Source organism: Pongo abelii, chromosome 6 (assembly GCF_028885655.2).
Source record: "Pongo abelii isolate AG06213 chromosome 6, NHGRI_mPonAbe1-v2.0_pri, whole genome shotgun sequence".
NCBI lineage: Eukaryota > Metazoa > Chordata > Mammalia > Primates > Hominidae > Pongo > Pongo abelii.
Genome location: NC_071991.2, coordinates 113788828 through 113816594, shown reverse-complemented (window position 1 = coordinate 113816594; position 27767 = coordinate 113788828). Strand labels below are relative to the sequence as shown.

Genomic DNA, 27767 nt, shown 5'->3' with positions numbered 1-27767 from the left:
AGGCCAAGTGCACAGGCACTAGCTAGATTTTAGGGTTTAAATCTCCTATCACTGTCTATGTTACCTTAGGCAAATAAGTCTAAGCCTCTATTTTCTCATCTAAAATATGGGCAGGATTATAGTACCTATCTCACTTGTGAGACTTATTCTAAGGATTCAATGAGTTAATGCATGTAAACCACTAAGAACACTGCCTGGCACATAGCAGGTCAATGCATGTTCTCTATTGTTTGTACATGGCCCCCAACAAACACTTATAAGCATCTAAGTGTCAGATACTGTACAGAGTGCTGAAGATACAAAGACAAATAAAACACTTTCCAAATGTCAGTGAGATCTCAGGCCAGTAGTGGAGATAGACAGACTATAGTTTAAACTCAATGTAGAAATGTCTACAGAGGCCCTTAAAGGGCAACTTAACTAGGACAGAAAGTCACGTGGGCTTACCAATCCATCAATCATGGTGCTTTCCTCATAATGCATTCACAATTCTGAGGTCAAACACTGGAGAGGACCTAGTTTTAGTTGTGGCAGTGCAGCTAATTATTTGTATGACCCAGGCAAGTCACCCAACTCCTCTGAAGTCAACTGCTTTCTTATTTGAAAATTATAATGCTGAACCAGCTGTGTGCTGGCTCATGACAGCCTACTATGTGCATCTCTTCCCAACTTGTGTTTCAGTGACCTCATCTTGGTAGCCTAAAATCAGCCATGGTGGCTCTATTGACACCATAGAAATTGGCAAACACTACAAATCAGGGCTCATTATTAAAGCCCGCAGAGGGATGGTTATTAAATATTTAATGGCATACTCCTGGGTGAAACTAAAGAACTTCAAAGTGTTTTCCAATTCTAATAATTTTCAACTCTGAGATTGTTCCTCTATGATTACATTTTACACCAATGCCATTGACTTGGCATATTATTGCTTTCACTTCCTTATCTATATAACTTGCCAGATCTGGCTGTGTGAGCATTTTAATATTTATATTGGTAGTGAAATACTCCAGAAATACTTTCACTTTTCATATATTTTTGTCCTGATATATTTATTCCCCCATGATGTGTCTGGATCAGGCTTTCAATATAGACTGTCTTTTCACTGTTTCTGTTATTTTTGCTTTCTGAAATAGAGCTAGCCATTTAACCAACTTTGAGCTCCCTGCTAAAAGGAACACGTAAAGATGATTCAAACAGACTGACTAATTCATTCTCTTAAAATGTTGTGCACATATCAGGTGAAAGTGAATCATCTATAAAACATTTCTTTATTTCTTTTCAGATGAAAGTTAAGGTAATATCACTGGCAAAACATTTCCTGGGAGTGATCATCTCAATGGCACCTTGGCCACTAAACTATTGATATTTAGGAGTACTTCCTTTAAAGAAGATGGCTGTTATTAATAGCTACAAATGTCAGTTCAGCCTACCTTTAAAACCAGTGACTTGATCTGTCCACCATCTGCCCACCTCTAGTTTTCTTATTCAACTAGCTTACATTAGTCTTTTCATTTCCCAGAAATCTAGCGATACATTCAAACCTCTAAGTATTCATTGAGTTATTGTCAACACTATCACTGTCCTCATCATAAAAACATTGCAGAGCCTACAAAAATGTATATTGCATTCAAACACTGATTCCTCAGGAAAAAACCCAACAGAGGCAATAGAATAAGTTTCTTCTTAAGAGAGAGACTTTCTAAACTGTGACATAGGTAATTTTGCTTTCTTTAGGGATTAATTTTCTTAGCTGTCATAATTTATAACTATGTAGATAGCAGTTTATAGTACATAGATATGGTCAGTTCCATCATCTCTTCTAATCATGATTATCTTATAAGGTAAGCATTATCCTATGTTTCCAGATGACAAAACTGAGGTTCAAAGAGGAGAAAATATTATCTGAAATCTACTAAACAAGCAATTCAGTTCTTCTGAGTGTATTTCTAATTGTTTTAAAATGTATGATGCTTATTTGAATTGTTTTAAATTATTCGCATTTCCTGGAAGAGATTTTTATTCCAAAGGCACAGTATTTTAATAAATACCTCTTTTTACCTTCCCAGAATCCACTGTCTCTTATACTGGCAACTCTTTTGAAAACTCTCCCTCTCCTATCTGCTGGGACTGTCAATCACATGGTCTACATCTTTCAACACAGAATGAGTGTGCAAACCAGGCTAGCCTTTCAACAAACTCTATTCTCTTGACATGGAGCTTGGTCAGGGGTGAGTATGTGGCCAAAGCAAGGCCAAACAGAATCTCTTTGGAGATTTAATACGGATGCTGGGAGAGGGCCTCTTTCCTTCTGACAGCATGAGCACTAAAGATGATGTTAACTTGGGATGTCTGATGCCCATCCTTGCCACTACGTGGAGAAAGCCAGCCTGAGCATGAAACTGACCCAAGAGGCCAGAGAGCCCAGACACGCAGGGAGGCAGGCTCCTGATGTGATTGTTTGGGCATCTGTATCCAACCATGTCTTAAGCTAAGGGGAGCCAGTAAAATTTCTTCTTTTCTTCCTTACTTCTTTTTTTAAATAAGTTTAAAAATGATTATTTTATTCCTTGCTCCTGAAAAAGTCCTGAGCTAACAATGTCCAGTAGACAATACTACAAACTTGAGTTTAAACACAAAGTCAAGTGCATAAAACCAACTTTATGTAAAATATTCAAGTAATTGGGACAAAGATGGTCTCTTTATTTACTTGAATAATTACTTTAAATATTTCACTTGCATTTGAGAACATATCTATTAGCTAAGATTTCTGAGGTGGTATACTAGTTTTTTCTTATTATATAATTCCAAAATCTTCTACAATATTTACATAAGAGAATCTCAAAATGGAAATAATGGATCTAAGTAAAGAGTTAAGATATAGAAACTGGAAAATATTTCAACATTGCTTTTAAGTGCAAGAAAGGGATTTACGATGATGGAATATAGCTAAGGCCCCATATTAAGGAAATTACAGTCATAAAAACAGCCATAGCTAAATCTCCAGGAAGACTTGCCAGAGTGAAATCTTAAGGAAAAATCTTAGCCCTCTCCACATTTATATTATTCTATTAACTTTAAAAGTAGGCCTATTAAAATAGAGTTAAGATTCCAATAGAAAATTCCTAATGACATTTAAAATACTGCATTTATAAACACTCACTGTTTATGAAGAATCATGTTACATTGTATCATATGATATTAATCAAGTATTTGGGAGCACCCATTGCATGCCATGTACTTGACTAGATACTAAGAGTTTCTTCCTTCAAAGAGTGTACAGTCCATGGATTTGAAGATAACAGGATAAACTCCGAAATCTAAATGTGTAACCTAAATGGAAAAGTGGATAGATCCACTGGGCTGAAAGCAAATTTGTAAACATGCTTAGTTGAATGTTTGATTCTTATGCCTAAAGACTTAACAGTTAGTGTTATGATCATCAAAAGCACCTACATTGACTTTAAAAAGATAAAACAATAGGCTGTGTCAAAAATCCCTTCTATCATAGCCAGACACTACCTGGACAATGGTTTCCAACAGTGAATCGAAGGAACAGGAGGAATCTTCAGAATTTTTCAGCGCATTCAACTGCTCTTTGGTATAATCACATTTAAACACCCCAAAACAATCTGGAGACAAGGTGGAGTGTAGTGGAGAGAGTGTGGGCTTTAGTGTCATACACACTTAGATGGGATGTGAATATGGCCTTTTCCGCTGACATGCCTTCTGATTTGAGTGTCAGTTTCTTACATTCAAAACATGGGATAATGATATACACCTCATGCGTTGGCCATGAGAGTTGGAGATAAACTGTGAGAAACACTGTCATTCAGTTATGCAGCACACCCTAGCATTTAATAATAGCTACTATGCTTATTATCCTAACTTGTGTTTTGGCCAGTTTTTGCCTGCCCTCATAAAAAATGAGGAAGTTGGCACAGTCCCTTGGGTGAGACCACTCCAAATACCTGGTGACTGTTTCATCACTTTAGTCCTCTCATCTACAGTTTAAATAGTGTTATTTCTTCTTTTCCCACACTTTAGCCATCTTGTGGTTTTCCTCTAACCTCCGTTCAAGTTCTTGAAGCCCTTCGAAAATTGCCCCCAACACAGAAGCCACAGTAACGGCCTCCCGTACTAGAGAAGTAAAAACAAACAGGAACCAATATTTAAACTCTTTAAAAAAGAGTTAGCCCAGGCCAGGCACTGTGACTCACGCCAGCAATCCCAGCACTTCACGAGGCTGAGGCCGGATGATTGCTTGAGTTCAGGAGTTTGAGACCAGCCTGGGCAAACCCCATCTCTACAAAAAAGAAAAAAATTAGCCAGGCAAGGTGGCATGTGCCTGTAGTCCCAGCCACTGCGGAAGCTGAGGTGGGAGAATCACTTGAGCTAGGGAGGTTGAGGCTGCAGTGAACCGTGATCACACCACTGCACTCCAGCCTGGATGACAGAGCCAGACTCTGTCTCAAAAAAAGAAAAAGAAAGAAAAAAAAAGAGTAAGCCCCTATCCCAACTGAGATTTAGCAAGTAAAGATGCAGGATGCTGAGTTAAATTTGAATTTCAGATAAACAGTGGATAATTTGTTTAGTATAAGCATGTCCCATGAATGTATTTTATATGACAATCCTAGTTGTCAGCAAACGGGGAAAAATAAGGGAACAATAATCTTTTTTACCCACAAAACTCAGATTAAAAAGATGTGGGCCAAACCTATTTATCTGTTGGGGTAGAATGTTTTTTAAGCTTTCTGTGATATGTATGTATTGCAAAACTGCATAGCATTTTTTCATTTGGGTTTGCTTCTGTGCACTAAAACATGTTTCAAAAGTTCCTGGCAGGTGGTTTTAAGTGTCATATGAAGGTATAACTATGTGAAAGGGAGTAAAGAAACATTTCCCCCCCTACAGTTGTACTGTATGTGGCAGCCTGTCATTTACATGAAATTTCTGAAACAGAAAAGGTATTCCCAGATTGATTTACATGCTTTATTTATAATAAATGAGCTTATTAAAAAATTCAAATACAGGTGGCTATAGGAGATAAACAAGTTAAGCTTCGTACAGGAATGATTTGCATGTGTTATAATTAATGTTTCCAGGGGATGCTCTAAACAGTTTCTTGATTATTACACAAATGTTGTTTCTTTGAGAGATAGTGCTTTTATTCAGATTCTTATCTGCTTTTGCATCCCCTCTTAGTCCTATAATCATTTAAAAAGTTGAAAATGGCTGCCTCTTAGCATGAGAAAAAGCCAATTGTGCATTTTCTAGTTGTAACATATGATTGAGACCATTATCCAACTCTGACATGGCAAGAGTAAAGATAAAAAGAATAGAATGTCATTATATCCTCAAGATGATCCTTTATAAATTCATATTCTGTCAGCAAACATCTTTGTCCTTTTAAGAATGGTTGAAAGTACTCAACTTCTGGGAAAGAAGAATAAATGGACATTTGTTTTTACCATTGTGCATAATGTAAAAAATATTGTTCAGAAAATACATTGAACTCTCAGAGCCCTGATTGACAGATGGGCTTTTGTCTCATTAATAAATTGTAGGTCAGAAAAACTGTTTCATTGCCCTTGAAAGTGTGAACGTTGAACTTCCCCAAGGTAAAGAAAGTGCTAACATGCATGAAAACTTATACAAGTATTTTTTTTTCGTATTTTTCAGCTAAATGGATGGACATAATTTTTTGATTCAGACTGTGTAGCAGTGTTACCAGTTTTTGTTCAATTAATCCAGGAACACTGAATAACATAAATCCACAATCACATTTGAGAAACATCTTTCCAAGTCTATATATTAAAAAAAAAAAAAAATAAGCCAAGCAACCTTTACCAGTTGCATTCAAATACAGGGTTTGGAAAGGATAAACTGACTGAATAGTCAGAATGTGAACCACTGAAGGGAGACAAGTTGGAGAGGAAGCTGGTACATTACTCACGAATGAATCAGACATTCCCTCCCTCCGTGTTTGAAAATGTCCTCGGCATAAAGCATGGTATAATTCCAAACGAGGAACTGTGCTCAGGATTGGATTTATATGACTGATCAGTTTCCTCTGGTGTTATCGAAAGCAGATACCAAATGGCTGTGGAGGAATGCAGGTGGTGAGTGAACCCCATTCTTTTCATAGTGGCTGTCACACAAAGAAAGAGAAATCAGCACCCAGGGACAGAGAGACAAAGGGGAGAGGTGTGAGGGTGCCAAAGGCCAGGCCCCCTCTAGCCTCAAAACGCAGAGCATTTGAATGAGGTGGGCATTCCTTGTAATGCTATTTTCTCTTAGGTCTGAATTTATTTTGCTTATTTTGCTCACACCTGAGAAATTTTCTTGGAAATCAATGTTTGCAAGTAGACTCTGACACTGGAATGAACTCAGGTCTCTTTTTCATGATCAAAATTGTCAGTATATGACATTTTCTTATTTAGGCAAAGTAGACAAGAATTGTTAGAAATCATGAGAATACTGTGAATGTGAAGGAATAGCCAAACCTGGCCACATTTTGTACAGATATGGATTCCTTGGGTGAACATAATGCAATCCTAACAGTGTTGGAAGAAGAATTAAAAGCATATAAATAGCATTATGTTGAGATCAATATGTCACCAGAAAATAAAGAACCAAACAAAACTGTTTACAAAAATCTTAAACACTTCTAAAAGAATAGAGAATGCTGAGCAAATAGATTCTCGTAAAACTAGGATAGTACAGAAAAATAAGTACAGAATCCAATTTCTGAAACTCAGTAAACACTCTGATCCTTGAAAAATCAATAAAGCAAAAGGTTAGGACAACCTGAAAACAACTGCGCTTAGGATTGCATTTATGTAACTCATCAACTCAAGGAAAACAATTCCGGGCAGGTTGTGTGTGTATAGGCGGTATGTGTGTTTATGGGAGAGGAAAGAAATAGAAGAGAGAAGAGAGGGAAAGAAATTAAAACAAACAATTTTTCCAACCATACAGGTGTTGCCCCTTGACTGGGAATCTCCACCTTCCACCTGCAACACTCCCAGGCTGTGCTGTAAAGGTGTGCACATGTCAGTGGAGCAGCAGGCGGGAGAAGAGCTAACTACGCAGACAGAAAGCGGGGCCAAGGAGTATTTCAGAGGGGATACTACTTGAGCTGTGTCTTGCAGGATAAGTTGGAGCTGCTTAGGTGCAGCTGAGGTAGGGGACAGACACTTTGGGTGGAGTGGACTCACACACAGGCAGCTGGGGAGAAGATGCAGGGTTGTCCAGGAAGCTGCAATTAGCATAGAGGCCAGGTGGGCTTGGTTGACAGTGGAGGAAGGTATAAGGTTAGGCTGTGGCCACATTACAGAAAGTCTGATATGTTTTGTTGAAGGATCTCTAGAGAATCCCAAAATCCATCTCTCCAATATCACTTTTGTCTACGCAACAGCTATTTAAGACCAAATTTGACAAATTTTTATTGGGGTCCTACTGTGCATCAGATGCTTGGGATACATCAGTAAACAAAACTCAACACCCCTGCTCTTGTGGAACTTACTTTTTAGCTGGGGATAACAATTAATACCCATAAGAAGCTGATGATGTAGTGTTTCAGAAGTTGATGTGTGTTACAGGGAAAAACAAAAAGTAGGGCTGGGGCATCAGAACTGCCTGGAGGAGAGGTACAGGGATAGGTTTGTAGCTTGGAAATTGGGAAGATGGCTTTTGTGGACCCAGATGTCTGAGACGGGAAAAGAGATTTCTGGGCAGAGGCAAGAAGGAAGAACTAAGTGTGCCTGGTGTGTCTGAAGCACAGCAAGGGGGCCAGTAAGCCTGGACTTTGTTGACCGGGAGCTGAGATCAGAAAGGACAAAGAAGCAGAGCATCTAAGGCCTTGCAGGCCCCTGAGAGATTCAGGTTTTTATTGGAGTGAAATGGGGAGTCACTGCAGGGTGTTGAACAAGGGGCGGATTATGTTGGAATGTAGTCACCTCGATCATGTGGGAGAGAAGACTGCTAGTGGCTGGGGGTCAGTTTAGGGCAAAGGTGGAGTGGTGAGGCCAGCTGGGAGGCTCCTGTGGTGTTCCAGGAGGGGGACCCTGGTGGCCTGGGCCAGGAAGGAAGGGGAGAGTGGGGAGATGTGGCCGAATTCTGGTTCTATTTGGAAGACAGAGCTATTTTGTCACATGCCTCAGATCAGACTCCATCCGGATTTACTGATGGAGTCAGATCTGAGGCATGTGAGAAAAAAAGGAGAATATGCCAAGGATTTTGACTTTTTAACAGAGAGAATGGCTTTGCCAGTTACCGACATGCAGACTCTGGTTGGTGAAGCATGTTTGTAGGACATGAGGAGACCAGGAATGTAGTTTTGCCCACAATGGAGGTTTTTTTATTTTTATTTTTTTGACATGGAGTCTCGCTCTGTTGCCCAGGCTGGAGTACGGTGATGCGGTCTTGGCTCACTGCAACCTCTGCCTCCCAAGTTCAAGCGATTCTCTTGCCTCAGCCTCCTAAGTAGCTGGGATTACAGGCGCGCATCACCACACCCAGCTAAATTTTGTATTTTTAGTAGAGACGGGGTTTCACCATGTTGGCCAGGCTGGTCTTGAACTCCTGACCTCAAGTGATCCACCCGCCTCAGCCTCCCAAAGTGCTGGGATTACAGGCATGAGCCACTGCACTCAGCCTGACGTATTTTTTTAGGCATCTAAGTGGGGATGCTGGGCATGCAGTTGGATGTTTGAGTCCCGGGGTTAAGGAGAAAGGTCTGGGCTAGAGATTTAAATTAAGAAGTTGTCAGCATGTAGACGTCATGAAAAGCCATGAGAGTGGATGGGACCTCCGAGGAGACGGACTGTAGAGAATGAAGAGAGGAGGACTGAGTGCTGGGGCCACCAAAGCTAATAGGCCGGGAGACAAAGACAGATGGGACAAGAGACCAAGGAGGAGCAGTTGGATATCCTTCTGGTATCTCCATCTACTCCCACAGAACCTGGTCTCCCTCCCTGTATCCTACCTCAGTGGTGAACATGCCCCATATTTCTAGGACATCATCTTTGACACCCACCTACAAGTATTTTAAACATGTCCATCTCCTTATTGGCTTCCATGCCCATGGTCAGGGCAGTGTCACTTCATACCTGGATTACTACAACAGCTTCCTTGCTGGTCTTCCCTCTCCATTCTCACCCTGATCATCTGCCCCCTAACATACCAGAGATATCTTTCTAAACTGACAGTTTGACTATGTCACTTCTTTGCTGAAAAAAAATTTCAACCCCTTGGCAGAGCTTACAAACCACATATCATTTGTGTCTGCCCCACTCTCCAGTCTTGCCTCTTGCCATCACACCATTAGAAATCTAGGCTCTGGCCACTCTGCCCTCTTCCAGTTCTTCTGAGCAGGCCATGTGCTCAGCCACTCTGGGTTTCAGCACATGTGGATCCCTCTTTATGGATATTCTTGCCCTCAACTTCACATGGATAAGTTGTCCTTTCTCTTCAAGCCTCATCTTAGGGAACAGTTCTGGGAAGCCTTCTCTGATGCCTCTCTTACCCTCTAGTAAGGAATTAGGAACTCTCCTATGTGCTCAAACATCAAACCTATCTTCCCCTTATCTAGCCTTTACCATACTATATAGTAATTTATTTATCTGTGTCTCCCATCAGAGTGTAAGCTCCACTTTTAGCCCTTAGCATAGTGTCATTACATGACACTTAGTAAGCATTTATTGAATGAATGGACAACAGAATCAATTAATATATGAAAGAATGTTCCTGAACAAAGTTTCTAGCATTATGGAAAGAAAGGAAGGACTAGAGAAAAATTATGTGGGAATGATTCAATATTGATTTTAATTGTAGAGGAGACTGAAAAGCCAAGAATGGCTAAAAAAATGTCTATCTGGGTATCATAAACCAAGGTAAGGAAAATAGGGAGAGGGGACTTTGAGGGTAAAAGTAATTATTTGAGTTAATAACCCTGACATAGCTTCTGGTCATCTAAGTGGTGGAGTCTATAAGGTAGCTGATAACATGAAAGTGGTGGTCTAGAGAAAAGAGGAAGTGAGAGAGAGTGGTTTGTGAACCACTCGTCCATCGGTGTATTGGAAGTCACTGAAGTGAGATCACTTGTGAATGTGTTTTGTAAGTAGAAAGGAGGAATTCAGATGGAGCCTTAAAGAAGACTAGAATCTAATCTTTATATTTTAAAGGGTACAAAGAAAAATTGTAGGCAAAGAAAATGCGGAGAGGTAAGCTAAAGGAGAACTTTCGAGAAGGGAGAAATAAAATGTATAGTGTCAAATTCTACAGAGGGGTCAAAAGGGATAAAAACCAGTGTGCATCAGATCTGGCCATGAGGAGGGCACTGGTGATTAGAATGAGGACACTTTCTTGGGCATGTGGTACAGACTGCTTGAGTTGAATAACTTAAGAATGAATGGGAATGAAGAAAGTAGAGAAAGTGAGTTTGACATTTATTTTCAAGAATTCTTTATTTAAAGGATAAAATGAAAACAGGAGTGACTACTTAAGGAAATTGTGTATTCAAGATCCTATCAGGATGCCTGACATGTGTGGTTTATTTCTTTCTAGAAGAATCAGTAAGTTGAGTAAGAGGTGAATGAAAAATAGAGAAGCCATGGAATACTATGTAGACATAAAAAAGAATGAGATTCTGTCTTTTGCAGAAACGTGGATGGAATTGGAGGCTGTTATCCTTAGCAAACTAACAAAGGAACAGAAAACCAAATACTGCATGTTCTCATTTATAAGTGGGAGCTAAACGATGAGAACTTATGAACACAAAGAAAGAAACAACAGACATTGGGGTCTACTTGAGGGGGGAGAGGAGGGAGAGGAGCAGAAAAGATAACTATTGGGTACTAGGCTTAAAACCTGGGTGATGAAATAAACCCTGTGACACGAGTTTACCTATGTAACAAATCTGCGCATGTACCACTGAGCCTAAAATATAATTTTTTTTAAAAAAGAAAAATGGTGAGGGAGATTTTAAACATGGGAAGAGTTGTAAGGTGGGTAGGATAGAGGGAGGAGGTGCTCAAAGGTGTGGGGAACAACAGGGCCAAGACTTAGGTAGAAAAGACTGTTTCATCCTTTGAGACAGAAAGAGGTAATAATGGGTGACATGGAAACCACTGGGCTTGTGTTTACTCTCTAAAATATAAGGAAAGATCTTATACTGAGAATAAGGGGAGCCCAAAAGATGCAAGAGCTTAAGAAATGGTGAGAGTTTGGAATCACTGCAGTGGGCATGGCGAAAAATTGGACTGGAGACATGAAAACAGACTTGCTGGTTAAGAGAAGCAGGTGCTATGAACTGGGCAAAATGGGAAAGAACCAAAACAAGAATGAAAGTTCACTCCAGGTCATCCTTATCCTAATACACAATGCCCATTCTCATTGAATGTCTTCACAGTCAGTAGGCAGGCTTGGGCATTAAATGGTTACATAATTATGAACTCAGTGGTAAAGTCCTTGTAATGTTTATATAATTCATCAGGTCTATGGGTCCTTATTAAGAGAAAATGCCAGCATTTAATTATTTTTATTTCAAAACCAGTTTTATTGAATTCTGCAAAGGGATAACTTCAGGGAAAAGAAAACACATTGAAACAGATACTCTCCTCTCTTTTCAATAAAGCCAACAGTCTAAAGATGTTAAAGAAATGAATCACATATAATGATCATCTAACTCTGAAAATTAAAACCCATTTAGGGATTATGAAGGAACCTTGATCCTGGATACCAGTCTAAGTTATTCGTCTAATATCTTTAATAATGTTTGGAAAGTAATTAATCAACTTATGACATAGATTCAAGGGCTGTCACCTTTCATTGTCATTAATGAAACTGTCTGGGATTTTATCTGCACTTTTCTGGTGATTTAAAGAACAATTTTTTTTGGTAAGCTCTTTGAAGACCAACAGAATGTTTAAAATCACTGGGCCTTGATGTACAGATTTCAATGAACAATAATCCAAGTATGTGTTAGCGAGACTGAAATAAAATTTAGAAATATCTTAATTTTGACAAGACAGAAAGGGAATTTTTGAAAAGTCCAAAATGCATATTCATTTCTGTTAGGAGGAAGCTTTTTTTTTTTTGTCAACAATCTCTGCTTTGGTTACTTCTTTACATAATACAAATTACAAATATCATACTATTTGATACTCATTAAAAACAACAACAGCTAAGGTAATATTTTAAGCCCAAAGGTTTGCCTAGGTCCTAAGTGATCATATTGGCTTGCTGACTTTGTATTAACCAGATGGTTGTGAGACCACAGGCTCACTTCGGACAGTGTAGCCGTTGGCTGGAGCCATATGAATTCTGCCTGAAGTGAGGGCAGAATCAGACAACCGTGGCTCATCTAAGACCCTCAGAGGAGCAAAAAGACAGGCAGTGAAGGCAGGCCTTGATAGAAGCTTTCCTTGAATCTTTATATCACTGTCTAAATTCATGTTTAGAACAGAAAAGTACAATTCCTACATCCATGCTAGTATGAACTTTGTATAGTCAAGGACCAAAGAAATGATTTCAAGGTAGTATCCTCAAGGAAAGCTAATATATATCCCCAGAGACAATATCCCAGTGGAAAAGGATTACAAATACAGGTTTTAGGGCCATAACTTTTGGTCCCAACAGGAATTTATAGATTATAATGAGCTAGATATGCTGGAATATTTCAGTCATGAAAATGGTGTAAAACCTTTATAAATTTGTCTGAGTTTTCTTTTTATATTTTGATTTTCTCAGAGAAAATGGAATTTCATTTAGAGTGCCTGGGAGTAGATAACAGAGTGCTTAGGACATGCCTCGGACACTCAGAATAAAAGCTTTTTCTACTTCTGTGACATATTCCTGCTATTCTTCCTGGTAACTGAGGGGAGGACAGACTAAGAGGCCCAATTTAGGACTGGATGGATGATAGTCTATCTTTCTCCAGAATCAAACCACATGTAACACAAGTTGACAGAAATTCAGACTTTGTAAAGCAAAGTCTAAATTTTCCCACCATTTCCCAAAGTGGGAAACTGGTAAAGGTACCATTTTCCCGTGAGCTTTACTTTATTCCACACTCTCCCTCCCCTACTTTTTCTGAGACAGGGTCTCTCTTTGTCACCCAGGCTGGAGTGCAGTGGTATGATCTTGGCTCACTGTAGCCTTGGCCTCCCAGGCTCAGGTGATCCTCCCACCTCAGCCTCCTGAGTAGCTGGGACTACAAGTGTGCACCACCATGTCCAGCTAGCTTTTGCATTTTTTTAAGAGGGGGGTTTTGCTATGTTGCCCAGGCTGGTCTCAAACTCCTGAGCTCAAGCCATCCACCCACCTTGGCCTCCTAAAGTGCTGGGATTACAAGCATGAGCCACTGTGCCTGGCCTATTCACCATTTTGACCTGCCTCTTTCCTACTTAGAATTCAGGCAGCCTGATTCTTAATGGTACACTCTCTTTATGACTTAGGGTGCACTCAAGCCCATGACCCTTCAGCATATCCGGCCCACCTTTCCCCTTCCTTTGCTCATTGATCCAATATCCCATCTAAACCTCCAGGCCTTCTCCTTTATTATCTATTTTCTATATATGGCATAAGAATTGTCACAAAAAATATTTCTTAAATTGAACTACATTTTCCCAACTGTTCAAATACTCAGGCATTCATTCATTTTTCAAGTTGTGAGACCTTTACATCAGAATTTCAAAAGTCATATAAATATGAATGTGTACAAAAACACTGATATATGATTTATTACTGATGGTTTGGTTCCACCAATGAAATAAAAATTAGGCATGTCTAAACAAAGCTGTGTAAATAAGTCACTGCTGATACAGTGCTATCTACAATTAAATGTCAAAACAAGCTGTAATGATGATGTATTTAGTAAATCTTCAGGTTAACCTAAGAGAATCTCTATTTTAAGACCATATTAACACAATTTTCCTTTTACCCCCTGCCCCCTCAAGATATAAGAAATTGCCAATTCCATCACCCCAAATGTGATACTAAAACAGCATGCTTTTCACCAGGAAAGGTTTTCTGAGGATAAAAATGTGATGAGCCATTAGAAATTCACAATATGGTATCAAGAAAGATCTCAATGCCTATATTTTAGCATGATAGTTTATTTCTTTAAGAGAGAAGGAGCTGCTGTCTCCAAAGCAGCCATTCTTTAATCATGTCATTTGAAATGCACTTAAAGCTATGTCAAATTCATATAGGAAGTCTAGTTACCAGAAAATACACATTCACAAACAGGAAATCTAACTACAGCAAGAAGGTGTTTTCCCCCCACACAATAGAGTTCAAAGATGTGTCATCCATGTAATTTGGAGCAATACCCAACACCACTCTTATTGCTGAGTATTCCTCTCTCCCCTCTCCTATATTATGACAACTTGTGATTATAGCATTACGTTTTCTAAGCCTGTTTGGACTTGCTGCTCTTGCTTATACATACAAGCGACCTGCCCTTTTTCTGTGCATAGCTTTCAATCAGTAAGCATGTCAAGGTGGCAGGAAGGATGACAGGAATAGTAAAAGGGGGAAAATCAATTTGCAGAAAGCATATGGCAACAACTGAATATTTAATCAAATTAGTCTAGAAATTCCTTCCTATTTTCAGCACTCTTTGCAAGGCAGTTGCTTCATGGTACAAAATGAATTTCAATAAATGTCATATATTTAGTTAGATGGCTTATTTTAAAAATTTGTCGAACGAGGTCACTGACTCAGAATAGATCTCATTCCAAGGTATGACAGATGGATATCAATATTGAATAGAAGAACTGACATTAGCTAGAAGTTTCTGGGCAGAAGAAAGAGTCATTCATTTAACACTCTACAAAATATTTGCTGAGTACCTACTATGTGCCAAAATAAAATGATAAATATTTGGGCTTTGTATTTATATTACAAAACAGAGAGGAAATGTGTCAAAATAATTTCCTTGGGGTTAGTAAGGATTACAACCGAATATTACTGGTAAACAAGGACTTTAAAAAGTACTTAAAATTTTCACATTGCGTCATTCAAACATCCATACTGTCATGGTTGCAAGATTTTAGACCTAATCAGATTTTTGAGGATGCTGTTTACTGACGCTTAGCAAAAACCAACTTCCTATTTTTTTCTGGAACAAAAAGGCCTTACACAATTTTAAAGATTTCTTGGACATCAAACAGCTTAGAGGGACATACAGTTTGTGAGTAATGATTTAAGATATAGTGAATCAAAAACACATGGATTAAATTTCCCTTAAAAGACCCCTAGGTTTAAAATTTAATAGCTAAAATGCTGGTCTAAACACACTCTGGTCCCAAGCAAAGCCAAAACTTATTTTTAAAGCTAGGTTGAATTGTCTTATGGACCCAAACCTTGGCTGAGTTTTCCTTTCCCACATGATTAGGCCTCAAAGGAGGCAACCTGTCTCTAATAAATTTACCACTTCTCTTTTTCTCTGACTTGTAAAGACCATATTATTTCAAAGGTCTCAGCTTTGAATGTCTTTCTTTACATTTTTAATAAAATATTAAAAATTAGAAATCTTCCATGGTCTTATCAGTTATTCCCCAAGTCATTCTTTTTAAAAAAATACATACAATTTCAAATTGGACCTGAGAGTCTAGGTGCTGCCTCAGAATTCCAACTATTAAGGAGTAGGAGACCATTTCAAAACAGGAATAGACCACTGATCTTAATATGTGTACTGTATGTGCACTGTTTCATGATATATTATTATATTTGCATTTAAAATAGTAGGAAGAAATACAGTACATAATCTCCCTTTCTAACACAGTGGCCTTCTGGAGGGCTGCTAGCTTGGGCATTTCACTGAGATTTTAGGATTAAAGGAAACAAATTAGTGCACAACCTGTGAGCTTTTATTCCTTTGGAAAAATAGATTTTAACACTGATCTGATTGCTTTTAAAGGGCACTGGAAACCAGGAGGGCAGTACATGTTTTGAATTTCAATGGCAGGGTAATAAAAACGGGTGAAGTTCAGTCATTTCCAGTGACAGACAGAGAGAGAGAGAGAGAAAGAGAGAGAGAGAGCGAGAAAGAGAGACAATATTCCAAAGGGGGAGTTTATCCTGAATCAGAGAACTTGGAAATGAAATTGATGCATAAAGCCATGATGGATTCAGGTTTCAGAAAACGACTACTTCAGTTTAAGAATGAAATAACTAGATTACCCTTTAGTTTAGAAATGTACATAGTTTGATGTAAAGTATGTGGGCTGATGAGTTTAGAAAAATAACTACGTGTCAATAGGAACTGACATAAAATATTGGTTTTAAAAAATTTGTTTAGTTAATTTTCCAGAGAATTGCAGTTAATTTTCTGAGAATTTTAGAAAATAAAATATTCTGTAGAAGCAGTCCTGGGGCTCTCGGGCCATGCATGCTGCTGCAACTGGGACCATCAGGAGCCCAATCTGGCTTGCAGACTTTCTGCCGCTGTAAGCTGTATGGTGTTTTAAAGATACTGAGTCAACATTCTAAAATTGGGAGAGTCCTAGCTTCTCCTGAAAATCTGAAAGATACTACCACATGGGCCCATGCCATACACTGAGCCTCACAACAGCTCTAATCACGCCAAGCAGTGACTGCCCCTCTGCTTTTCCTAAGCAGTTTGTCAATCCCTAGTGAAACGGTTAGTTTTCCTCATTTAAGTTACCTGTTTACAAATCTTGATACAGGATATAAATAGGGGAATAAGGGAAAAGGAAGAAAAGAGGAAGAAAATCCAATGCAGTGACTTAATACTGGAAAGGAAAAGGAAGGAGAGTGAGGGAGAAAGAAAGAAGTGCATAGCAGACAGAAGCTGCACACCATCAGCAACTGCCTCTTGCTGTCTTTAGATTTACACTACGGAAGGGATCAGCGAAAAAAGCCATGGGTATCATTCTCAACAAATCCCACTGCGACAGGCTCACAGTGTGGAAAATAAGAAGAAAAGTTGTCTGAATGGAGCAATATCACTGATAAAGGATGGAGTATGGGATGGGACCAGGCGAACGCAAAAAACGAACAAACAAACAAAAAAACCACTCTGGGTCTTCTTCTTCCATGTCTCATAAACCAAGAGATGTGGGCCACTCTTGCATCTTCATCTTTAACACGGTAGCTAATGATGGCAGGCACTGTCCAGGTATTTCCCTACAAAACCAGGGGCACTGTTCAGGTATCTCCCTCCAAAACCAGGGACTCTATGGACAGTTGTGCAGGCTGTGAACTGCACAATTTCAGGAAAAACAAGATGAGAATAGCACTCCTGAGAAGTGCTCCTGATGTGCGCCTGGCTCACTTCCTTATCTCCTTCAGGCTCTAGCCCAAAGCCCACCTTAGAAGACAAGCCTTCCCTGACCTCACTATTGAGTTTTTCAATCACCATCCCACTCTCTCTTATCCTTGACAGTCCCTATTCTCTTTTCCATTTTATTCTACCTTGAAGCTATTATCATCACCTGACATACAACACATTTTAGTTATGTATTTCTGTATTGTTTGCCAACTCAATAGAACAGAGTGTCATGAGGTTAGAGATTTTTTTCTGTTTTATAAATACTCTGTGGAAATGCCAGATTTTAGAACTATGCCTCGTAGGTTGTCAAAAAATTATCCGGAATGAATGACTAAATCCTCATTCACATTCTTGGAGTACAGGAACCTGGCTTTCACAATAACTTGTGATCCTCTAAGCACATTTCATAATTGCTGTCCTTCAAATTCTATTGCCCATCATATAATTGCCTATGGGCCCTATAGCTACATAATTTATTATAGAAATTAAAATCACTGGGAGTAACCTACACAAACATACTTGCACACATTTATGCAATCACAGAGAGAAATATGTGTACCTGGGTATGTGATTACAAAGTTAACTCTTTTTTATTTCACTGTGCTCACACCTCCTGCGACAAATGCCACACGTGATTTTTTCTCTCAAGTTTTACAGCTTATAAAAGCACTTTCTTCATTTTGTCCCATGAAAAGCAAAGTAGTCAGATTTTACTGGATGTTTTTATTGAAACAAATCCCGAGGGGAATATACTAACCTGTTTAACACAGCTGAAAAGTTATCTGAGAATGGGCTTTCTGATAGAAGGATAGATTACAAAATTATTCACGGCTCTTAATCTGATAACAGGAGCAGAATGCCCCACACATATGAATGAAACCTTTTCTCAGTATGTCTCACTACAAAGAAAAGAAAAGAAATAAAAAAAAAAGAGAGAGAACTGGAGAAAGAGAAGGTGAGAAAAACTCCAGGGACTAGATATGTTATATTCATCATTTACCACTATCTTAAGCATCCCTAATTATGCCTCCATGGAAAATGTTTCCAATAGTTGATGGCTGGGGAAAGGTGGTATGGTGCTATTGAAATAGCATGGAGCTAGTCTCAAGCTCAGTTTCCTTGTCTATAACATGAGAATGTTAAGATGTTATCAGATTTGCCTATCTTGTAAGGTTGTTTTGTTATCAGAAAGATGATGTATGCAGAAACAGCTTGAAAATTTTAAGGTTTTTAAGTTCCAAACTTTGATTTTTTTAAAAAAATTCTATTATTTCATAGCAAATAGGATGATTTTGAAAGTGTTTCTCGTGTGATGTCCTCTTAATAATTATGAATTTGTGTTCATTTAATATGTGATATTTGTCTGTATATCTAGATTGTAAACTTCTCAAGGGAATATTCCATTTCTTTCTTTTAAAGAAAATGCTGTGGTACCTAGCACATATGATACTCTACCTATAGGTCCTAGCTATTTTTGGTCAGGCAAATGTGGATCTGGCAGCAACTCAGCGTCAGTTGAGAACACATCATCAAAGTGATTCTGAACTAACATTAGTCAGTGTATCTATCATTTATTACTGAGAAGTGACTATTTATTTTGCACTGAGCAAAACCCATGAAGAAACTCTGCCCTAAGGGCTTGGTGTCAAAAACACTAGTTTCAGCATACACCAGCCAGGAAAAGAAGGCTCACTTCCTGACACTTGAGTTTCTACATACATTTTCTCCCCTTAAGAGGGCACAATGAGGAAATTGAGTATCCTATGAATAAACACAGCAGACCAAGGAAATCTTACGGATTTAGACCACGGAAAAGAAAGCGTAGATGGCTCTGGCGAGAATCACTAAGCCTAATGCCTAAAGAAGAAACCAGCAAACTGGGCTGGAGAAATGGGGGCACAGAAGGCCTTGAAAGCAGCTCTGACCAAACCAAGGGAAAGGGTTGAGGAGGAAGAGGACAGAGAAATGGGAGGTAATCCGAATGTGTGAGGAACTGTGCTCACCATGGGGGTGTCACCATGTCTTTGGTGCAGCCACTTGGAGAAAATGAGCCAGTTAGAGGATGTTAGCCCCTCTGAGTTATTCACGTTGTTTTGAGATGACCACATTTGAGAAAAAGTTAATTTGAGACTATTATGTAGATCTGCAGAAGGATAATACGACTAATACTATTTCAAACACTATTTTAAAAACAGCTAAGGAAATTGATTTTTGAAATGTATTTCTTAGTCTAGCCCTCATTAAGACAATTTTTTTAAAAGATTTCAAGATTAATGCAAGGCATATACTTAGATAGTCTTAAAAGGAATTTATAAAATGTGGGTATTTCTCCTGCTTAGCAAAGGGTCATTTTTCTCTATTATAGGTTTAAAAGTAGTGAAAATATTAGTTATGAGCTTTCATATTGACTGGCTATGATTAATCTGGTACATTTTTATCATGAAGATAAACTCCATCCACTAATTTTGAAAGCATGTAGTATACATCTAATGTAAACCCCTATTGCCATGTATCAAGAACAAAGCAATTTTGAAAAAGCAGTAGTCGGCAGACTATCTTCTATATGCCACAAATTCCATCATGTTGAAAGCAAAATATATTTAAGGTAATAACTATAGCTTATGCACCATTAAGTTTGAAAACTGAATAGAATTTTTAAAACAGCAGTACATTTTATAGGCCATCAGACACATTTTTGTACCACAAAAATTTCTTATGAATGATGTAAATTTTCCCTCTGTTATTCAGCAGTTCAAAAAGAATGAACGTTGAATACACAGACTTGCAAATGATAGGAACCAAAGTACCTCACTTATGTTCCATTATGGAAGTTTACATGTTCAAAACAAAGCTCAATTAGCTTAGAACAAGGAAGGAAAGCTATGTACCTGTAAATAATCCAAGCACCACTTACACTGTTTACATAAAAATGCAATTTATGTCCCTGTAGCACAGAGAAACACGATGTACATCATTTTCAGATCATCTTCATGCAGAAAAAATTCATTAGTCAGCTATAATAGTTTAGCTGTAAGGGAATATAATGTTTTTCGGAATCCATTTGCATGGCAATGTGCATGTGTCTGGCTGATGGAAGCGACAGAATAAACCCCCACCCAAAGCTACAGAATGTGAACAGTCTTCTTAAAATTCAAGAGAGGGTCCAGATAGTCTATATTGCCTCCAACGTCAGTTTTTACAATCCTCTCACATTCATGGACCATCTTAACATAGCAATTAAAGTATCTTGATTATTTTGCCTAAGAGAGTTGACAATATTTCATTCTGCCCGAGGGCTCCTTTGAACATAAAACTGTGATAAGGTAAAATACACTGGGCAACTATTCATGCGTGAGCCATTGGAGCCCTCTGCAACTGCCAAATTAGCAAATGGCTCTTTTAAAACATGAAAGATATGAATGGGAAACCGTACTTCGGAGTAAATTCTGCATTGACAATAGTCAGGGAAAGTACTTTCACTGGTGCTTTAATTATCGGGTCAGCACTACGACTGGCCACATTGCCCAGCCTCTGGTTATAATCTATTTCACCTAATAAGATAGATGTCCTCCACAAGCCCCAGAAAAAGATAAGGTACGATGGAAAATTGATGGATCACAAGCCCCGCGTGATTGCCAGAAATGAATTCAGACTTTCACAGAAACACCTGCCCCTTGGAAGGACCCCAACATAACACAGATAAAGCAAGGCTGGGAACAAGGAAACAGCTCGGCTCAAACCTTGCCAGCTGCATCACGGTGGGACGAGGATGACCGGATCCCTTTTGTAAGGGCTGAGTCAGATCCCAGCTTTAAAACTTGCTGGGCCATAACAGTCACACATCACTCACTGTCCCAGCGCCCCTCTCCCTCCTAAGTCATACAGGTGGCCGTCAGAAGCAACCCCCTAAAACGACAAGCCCCATTCTAGTTTCGTCCTCCCCCTGGCCACGTCTCTTCAGTTTCCGAAGCCCCTAAACTCTAGCCCACCTCCGTGGTTTTGCCCCCTGAACAGCAGTCAGGTCTCTTAGGGGAACAAAGAAAGCAGAACCCCTGAGGCGAGGGATGGGGTACGGGATCTGAAAGGGGCTGCAGTTTTACCTTTCGGTGCCCAGGAACCAGTGGAGAAGTCAGCGGCGCAAGGACCACCCGCGCGCTCCGCGCCTCCCCGCCTCCTAGCAGCAAGTCAGCTGTCGCCCCGCATCTGGCTCGCGCCCTCCACTCGGCTCCGCATCTGCTCACAAAGCGCTCGGGGCGCCGCGGGCGGCGAGGGCCTCTGGGTCACCTGCGGCCGGGCCGAGCCAGAGCCCCGCCCGCCCGCCGGCCGCGCTCCCTCCGCCCCTTCCCACACGCGCGCTGCCCTGCCAGTGACTCAGCCGGGCATCGGCGCGCGCGGCCCGCGGCGGCCCGGGCGCGTTGGGGCCGGAGGCACCGCCAGGCGACCAGACCGAGGCGCTCGCCCGCCCGCCCCAGCACGTGTCTGTCTGCCTCGCGCGCTGTCCGTCCGCCTAGTCCGTGGGTTCCGAGGACCGCTGAGGTGGGGACTGGCACCACCCAGAGGGAAATCGGCCCCCGCCCTTCCTGCCGTCCGCGCCGCGCCTGGCCCCACGGGGGTCGCGTTTCCTCCCGCCTCTGCCCCGCCCACGACAAGGTGAAACTTTCTAGGTGGAGAAGTTTTCTCGCCCTGGCTGCGCGCTCTCCTCCCCCAGCTCAGGCAGTCTGAAGTTAGCACAGCCGGAGATAAGCGGCACCGAGTCTCCCCCTCCTGGCGCTCGGGAGGCGAGTGTCACCCCGGGCTCAGAGGCAAGGCGCGCACCCTCCTGGCACCCCGCGCGCTGACCCCGGGAAGGACGCGAGCTCTGCTCTCGGCCTCTCCTACGTCTCCGCTAATCGCCCCCCGCCCACCCGGGTATAGAGAGATTTGGGCACCGCAGAAACAGGGAGTTAATTGTTAGAGGCGGAGGTAGAAGTGGATGGACGAATTGTCCCAATGATTTCATTATGCAACGATTATCCTCTACTATAATAACTCAGATTTCTGCAAGGAAGTACAACAGAGGAGTTTAACCCTGAGGAGACTTCTATTTCTTTTTTTTTTTTTTTTTCTTTTTCTTTTTCATAGCCGGAAGCAGGCCGATTAAATAACTGGGCAAATAGCGATGAATAAGCAAAACAGAACAGAAGTTTAATTCTTGAATGTTGAAATCTTAATGATGATTAAAAAAAAAAGAGCTTTTGGGGCCTTGGTGAATTCTATTAGGAGTAATTGTGTTGGGATAACTTTATATTTCGCTATAAAAATTGACACCTACAAGAGTAAATGAACACTCAAAGGTAATAGGATCTAAGGAACGGGCATTGCCGGTTAGAACTTGAGTTCGTTCCGGCTCTCATACCGACTTGTTCAAGCATCTCATACGGGCTTGTTCAATCATGGCAATAGATAATGAGACATATATATCTTCGTTATTGAAAGTCATGAGTTAAAATAACAGTTACTATGCAAGTTCAGGTCTTATTTACTACAGAATGAAACATAGAAAAATATAGTAAGAATAGTTATCATTTCCCAAGTGCCAGGCATTACCAGAGGTTACATAAGAGTGATTTCAATCTTCAAAAGAGATTACCTCGTGATTCCCCAGTTTTATGGAAAAGGAAAATTCTCATTACGTTACTAAAGTCTTGCATTGAACCATTTTGCAGGTAAAGAAACTGAGTCCCTAGGAGTTCCCAGGAGAGTCACACAGCTGGTTAGTAAGAGGGGCCAGGTTAGAACTTAGCTCTCAGCCCAGTCAGGTGTCCTTCACACCATACCAAGAGGTCTCAGCAGGCTAAATAACGCAGACTGACGAGATTTCCTGATACTGCATGGCTTAATTTATCAATGACTATAGCTCATTAAAAAACACTAATTTACTGGTTATAAGACACTGGGCCTATTTATGAACAGATCAGTTACAGATTTTGGGTTCAGTAACAGCTTTCAATAAAAGGTGAATAAATTAATGAATTTAAAAAGTTTTACACACACACACACACACACACACACACACACACACACACAGCCATGGTTGTCTAAAGGAATGATTAGAGTGCTGTTTCTATTTCCTGGTTTCCATAGCAATATGTTAACTGGATTTTTAGATCACATTATGTAGTTGCCTTAACAGGTTTTCTGAGTTTGAGTGCCATGATAAAAATATAAAAGAAAAAATTTACAATTAAAGTTGTAGAAAGACCCAGAAAAACCAATGCAAACTGGAAAATAAAATAGATGATAAATACAAACAACCTGTTATGTATTTTAAGCACTGAAGCTTCCTAGTTTCTAATAACTAACAAAATTTCAATCCAGTTTTGAAACTGTATTGAAAATCGTCATTTCACTTATCAACTGTAAATAAGGAGATAACATTTTATGAAATAACATAACTAACAATAACATAACTAAAAGTATCTGGGTGTGTGAAGGTCAAGTAATTTTTACACACTACCTAGACAGATTTGATTGGGAAAAGGTTTACAGATAATTTCGGATATTTGGAAATGAATGGAAACAGATATTTCAAAAGGTAATAAGAGTTCTATAATTCAGTTTTGGTTTTGCAGCAAACTTTTAATTGTTGCTATTTAACTTTCCTTGGATTCATGTCATGGGTGACACACTGTATGATGAAGTTCTGTTGGTATTTTCTTAACCAAACCAAATCTCTTGTGGTCCGCACTGTTGGCTGGCTAAACCAGCACCTGTTCCCAACAAGATTTTCCTGTTCCTGCCTCCACTCTTGGGGCTGAAAAAGAGAAATACTTGCTTTCCCAGACTCCTTTGCAGCTAGACATGGCCATGTGATATCATTCTGGTAATGAGGTATAAGCTGAAGTCTGATGGGGCCTTGTGGGAAGGGGTTTAAGGCTGGTGCCACCCCTTTTCCTTTCTTGCTTCTTGATTTCATATATGATGCCCAGTGAAGAACTAACCATCTTGTGACCAGCGTGCAGAAGTTGGTGCTGACACTGCTGAGCTACAGCCCTACTGCCAGTAGATACCTGCTTCCAGATTTCTTGTTTTGTGGAAAAAACAAAAACAACAACAAAACATGCTCTAGACACTGGTAGCTGGGATGTCTGTCACCTGCAGCTGGAAGCAATTAAAACTGATAGACCCCTCAAATTGGGAACAACATCTCCAAGACTGAGTTGAGCATAACAGTTAAGAGTTTTGGAACCAGACAACCTGAATTTCAATCCCAGCTATGTCTCTTGCTAGCTGTGTAACTACAGGCCAGTGGATTAGACTCTCTTGTGTCTCATCTGTGAAATGGGGATCATGATAGGGTTATTGTGAGGATAAAATGAGGAGCTACAAGTAGAGCACATGGAACGGTGTCTGGTAAAATATAAATGATCCAAAGGCACGAGCAGTTCTTATCCATCCACTTGTGGATAACATAATGTTGAACTATAAACAGGATCCCATCTCTTAACTTTGAGATGGGCCTAGTGGTAGCTGTGATGAAGAGACAGAGGAACAGTCACCTCCTGCTCTAATATGCTCTATCTCTTTTTCCCTCCCTTTAACACATTAAAATTTGGATCTTTGAAGGCACTCTTGAAGTTGGTGCTGTTTTTGAAATAAAAATGAAAGCAGTCTCCTAAGAATAGGGGCTTCATGCTTGCAATGTGTGGTGAATAGGGCCCACAGACATATACAGGTGCACAGAATGTTTTTAAAAGTGTGAATTAAGGTAGAAAGACCCTATGATCTGCTGTTTGCCATTGACCTACCATCTTCTCTTGGGTTGTGTCTGGCCCACCTCTGATCTTGATGTCACTTTCTCCTGTAGGCATTAGGATCTGTGATCCCTGCCTTAAAGAGTAGTTACTCTGGAACTCCTTCTCTCACTCTGTTTTTCCCTTCCTCCTGCCCCATCACCCCTATTATTGTGCCTATGGCAAATGTCTGTACAAAAAGACAATAGAAGAATTCAGGTAATGGCACCTAATATCATTTCTGAGCACAAATAAAATTTGGAAATGTAGGACTCTTATTACCTTTTTAGAGCTATGTCATGTACATTCGAATGTTGAAGGTTTTGAAAATTCATGTGATAAAACAAAGCAGCAAAACCGAACCAAAACCCAAAAAAAACCCTTCTTAACTTTGCTTACCCTACCATCTCCCCAATTTAATTGACCACAGAATGCTTTGATTTTTCTTAATATCTTCAGTGTCAATTTTCTATAAAATTAGTTTTATAGATTATACACTTTAGGAAACTTCGCCTTAAAAATGGAACTGCCAGCTACAGAGGGTTAAAACTGGGCACTTTGGATATGAACTGCTTTTATGTTGATTTGTATTGGTCATTTATGTGTGGCTGGGCTCTCTAAAAATAAATATGCAATGTTAAGTTATCTAAAAATATGACTGAGCATACTTAATATTGAGGACAAGAACAAGACTGCTAGGCTACAAGCTAAAGTATCACAATGTTAATTAGAAGACCTAGGAAATTGTAGGCAGAAAAATTAAAAATAAATTACCATCTCCAACAGGGAGCTGCAATTTTGTTAGCGATTTGGTTCATTTTCACATCTGGCTTATGACCTCTCTTCTAAAATCAGGCAAAGGTATAATGTATTTAGCTGTCATTTATTAAATGTGTACCATGTATTCATCATGAGTCTGGAGCTCTGCTTACACCCTCATTAAAAAAACTCCAGAATAGGTATCACGCTTCTCGGTTTACATTGAGGGAAATCAGGCACAGAGAGATCATGTAACCTATCCAAAGTCACACAGCTGTCTTGAGTCTGTGTCTTTCCAGAATGACTGCACTTCCATTATAATTATTTATTTATTTATTTTAATTGAGATGGAGTCTTGCTTTGTGGCCCAGACTGGAGTGCGATGGTGTGATCTCAGCTCACTGCAACCTCTGCCTCCCAGGTTCAGGTGATTCTCCTGCCTCAGCCTCCTGAGTAGCTGGGATTATGGGCTCCCGCCACCATGCTAATTTTTGTATTTTTATTAGAGACGGGGTTTCACCATGTTGGCCAGGGTGGTCTTGAACTCCTGTTCTGAAGTGATCCACCAGCCTCAACCTCCCAAAGTGCTGGGATTACATGTGTGAGCCACTGAGCCCGGCCTCTGTTATAATTATTTTAAATTATCTCCGGTTCTGTAGTGAATGATGCAGTCATTTAACTGGGAGCAGTAGACCTATTTTTTTTTAAGCTTTTATTTTAGACTTAGGGTTACATGTGCAGGTTTGTTATATAGGTAAACTCGTGTCACGGGGGTTTGTTGTACAGATTATTTCATCACTTAGGTATTAAGCCTAGTACCCAAAAGTTATTATTATTTTTTTTTTGAGAAGTAGAACTTAAGGCATTCTTTCATTTTCTTTCTCTGTCTGCAAAGTCAGCCACAATCTAAGGCATGGCCACTTCTCTGCTGGCTTGATCGTTGGGGACTGATGTTGCAGTGCAGGCCAAAGGTGCTATGCTGTCCATCTGTAGAATACTGCACAGGTCGGAGCCAGGGTCCTAGGCAGTCAAGTTGGCCTAAGTGGTGGGCTGTAGGTGCCTAGGACTCAGACCTGTGGGATGTGAAGAGGGACTGGAATGTTCCTTCTCTAGTGCCTCTGTTTTCACAATTTCTGATCTCTCCTTTGGGAACCTAGGGAATGTGAGAAATAAAGGAAAAACCAGATGACAGGCAGTGAGAAGTCCTAAGAGGGGATATTTTGGAGAATCTCTGTCCTCTTGGAAGATGAGAAATTAAGGCCAAGACTTCCAAAAAGTCCTGGAAGGCTGCTTCCGTAACTCTTTGACCTATCAATGCCTCTATCTCCAAAGTCATGTTCATTTATTTTTCTTTTCTTTCTCTGTCTTTTACCTTCTGGTAAATTCTGGGAAAGAAAATTTTCATTTTTATAGAGCATACTATAGCATCATTTCCAAATGAACTTATCCAGTCCATCTGTTAATTTAAACTTTGGCACTAAAATAACCTATCTTGGAAAATAATACGCCAATAAAAATAAAATGCTTTTTTTTTTCATCAATCAGCATTTCATTAAGGATGGAGTTTTAAAAATGTGTCTGTGAGTGTGTGAGTTTTTGTAATTACTGCAATTCTAGGTTTTATGGCTAACTTGATGTGTGCTTTGGTATTTAATGCCTGTGGATCGGTTTCTCCAGCTATGAAACCAGTTCCAAAGTCTGATGAAAATAATTAAAAAATATTAAGTATCAACCAAAATTTTACTGAAGCCAGTCCATTTAAAGCCAATATACCAAACAATTTACTAATTGTAGTGTATGTAAGGGGACATTATATTAGAAAGTACTTCAGTGTGTGGTTCTTATTAACTACTGCCTTGTCCAAATATGATTAAATTCTTTATTCTATTCCAATAGGAATGATTTAATAATCAACTTAGGGATCTTTTATCTGGTGA

At 39.8% G+C, this 27767-nt stretch overlaps 1 protein-coding gene across 2 annotated transcripts in view; it reads right to left on the bottom strand.

The window, feature by feature from the left end:
* The window catches only part of MET (MET proto-oncogene, receptor tyrosine kinase), a 123121-nt gene extending 101462 nt beyond the window's left edge, over nucleotides 1-21659 (bottom strand). The window contains exon 1 of one of the 2 annotated variants that reach the window (XM_009243165.4): nucleotides 21400-21659. The gene's annotated coding sequence lies outside the window, so the exon portion shown is untranslated. 2 annotated transcript variants of the gene reach the window in all.
* Between the last annotated feature and the right edge of the window lie 6108 nt (nucleotides 21660-27767).